Source organism: Oratosquilla oratoria, chromosome 9 (genome assembly GCF_046742065.1).
Source record: "Oratosquilla oratoria isolate Oo_2021 chromosome 9, ASM4674206v1, whole genome shotgun sequence".
NCBI lineage: Eukaryota > Metazoa > Arthropoda > Malacostraca > Stomatopoda > Squillidae > Oratosquilla > Oratosquilla oratoria.
In genome coordinates, this window is record NC_134785.1 from 59,225,150 (window position 1) to 59,227,907 (window position 2,758).

Genomic DNA, 2,758 nt, shown 5'->3' on the forward strand with positions numbered 1-2,758 from the left:
AATCAACATACATGAAGTGCAGGTAATGAAAAGAACACATAGTTCGAAATAACAATTACAAATGCCGAGGATGACACAAAAAAAAACATGTAAGCTTATTTCCATTGTGGTCCGCTGACACGCCATCTGGTTTTGAAAAATTGATACAACATGCAAAGATAACAACTTTACTTTAAATAAACAAATTGCGACGACAAGAGATCAAACTTAAATCAAATCGTAGAGGAATTAACAGTAACTGGCATCCCCCCAATGTAGTGAAACAGTTTATATGATTTGACATCAACTTGAGTTCTGCATGGGGTCTACCCGTCAAAGAAAATGGCAGTCTTTTCCAAAGAATCCTGACCCATTGTCTACATAGTGGATTATTATTTCGTCCGTAATAACCAGATCTATCCTTGAAGAAAATATCAGCCGAAGAGACATAGACGTTGTCAAGGAGAGGTATGATAGAAAAGGTACCAGTAGGTGATATTTACTTGCATATCACTCGGCAGCTCCACATGAATCTGCCTATACTGGAAATGGTGGCGAGTGAGTCACAGGGAGGGAGAAGTGTGGATGCTGCCGACTGATGTGAAGATGTGTCCCTCCCATCGCCTTCCATTAATTTGGAAACTGGTTACTTTTTGTCTGTTTTCTTTTATAAACGTAAAATGATATCCTCTAACTTATCAGCTCATAAATTAATACATGTCAATACACCTTTGGACTTTTGATGCATTTATGATATACAATATTGTCTTTTTCTGGCGTTATTATGGTGTGTTATTTCTTTTTATTTCTATATTTTTCCATAAACATGATCTTTAGAAATCCTCTACGTCTTGACTTGAATTTTTTGTGTATTTTCAAAGTTTATATATATTTGTTAGTATTTAGTATAAAATATATGCAAATATTTGAATATTTTATGATAGAGATGATAATATTTAGTTCCCAAATATATACAATAGATCCCGTTGTATTATAGCGTAGAAGTATTATATAATCTATCCTTTATTTTTAAGGTTTTCTATATTTGTCGTTTTCTTTGAACCGAAGTGTAGCTTTGTTTTTAAGTTAAGTTGCGCAATGTTTTGTGTGGTGCATAAACAAACTCCACATAAAACTTTAACTGCAAAGCTAGCATGAGCTCTGTAATACAAGATGCCAATACAAGAAAAAATGTCAAATATATCTAGTCAAGATTTCCTCACGAACGGCCGAGAGATTCTGAGATGGAGTGCACACGTCTTTGGATAGGAAATCCCAGCCACTTTTGTTTTTCTGTCTTCCTCAGCCTCTTCACCAATTGTATGGACGGTACCAAGTGTCCAAGGATATTGCAGAGGCTTTAGAGGTAAAAGTCTTACTGTTAATCTGATATTTAGACAATTTATAAATCCCATGTGACAACACTATATTTAGGCTGCCAATTCAACGTTCAATTAGTGATGAAAATGTTATTTTGGAGGGAATTGTGAATACATTAAAGCTTTATTCAGGAAAAGTGCTCTGAAATAATAATAGACGCCTCCTTTAGCACAGAAAATGAACAAATAGGAAACAAAAAATTGAAACTGAGAATAATGTTAACGCTACTCAACGTCAGTGTTATATACAGAAGAAAAAGGACACACTTTTAAAGGTCTGCTCGATTTCACTTGACAAAGTTTCATTACAGAAAAGAAATTGTCAGCCCTTAGATTAAAGTTGTGGGTGGAATTAATGCATTAAGATGAAGAGGAATATATAACAAATATAATTCAACGAAGAATGCAAAATCCCAATCCTTCCGTTTATCATCACGAAAATCTTTCTCTCTCTCTCTCTCTCTCTCTCTCTCTCTCCCTCTCCTCTTTTTTCTGTCTTTTCCTCTCTTCCTTTCCCTTTGTCTACTCTTTCCCACTCTTCTCATTTCTCGTTCTCTGCTTTTTGCTCTTTTCCTCTCTTCCTTTTTCATTATATGTTATTTTTCTCTCTTTCCTTCTCTCTTCATGCCTGTGTGTGTCTACTGTGTACCTAACCTCCCTATTAATGATCAAGGGATTTCCAGGGTGTTTGTGGGCGCGCGCGCGCGCGTGTGTGTACATATTTGCTTTGTCGAGTTTTGCAGGAAATGAATCCTACATAATGTGTGTGCCTGTATTCACCTTGTTCTTGGACCACGTGCTGGACTCGTGATCGACAGCTATTACCCTCCCGAATTAGAGGTCAGAGTTCATATATGACCGATCTATGCGTGTGTGTGTGTGTGTGTGTGTATGTTGTGTATACATTTGCATCCTTGTACATACACCATCATTACCGCAGCCCCTTCCGTTCCTGGTGGCACCTTCCCTTCTCATATGTCTGTCGCAAGGTGATTTAATTCATGGCCGTCCCCCTGTGTTGAACGTACCCTTGAAGGTCCGAAACCCCGTTCAGACTGAAGATATAGTGCTTGATTGATTGGCGTTGCAGAAGCTAGACAGTGAGGCACGGTGGGTGATAAAGAGCTCAAATGCTGAATTTCGTAATCGATTTTCAGACTTTTTCTTTAATTAAGGGAAGTGGGAGAAGGAAGGAGGTGGGCACATTTAAAGGGATTTCCTTAGTCCATCCCCTTAATTGAATGAAAATGTCTGGCGAGCGATAAAAGGAAGTTTAGAATGCGTAGTACAGATTTGCCGGATGAAGAGAGAGAGAGAGAGAGAGAGAGAGGGTGAGGGAGAGAGAGAGAGAGAGAGGGTGAGGGAGGGAGAGAGAAAGAGAAACGTCATCGCGTCTGTAA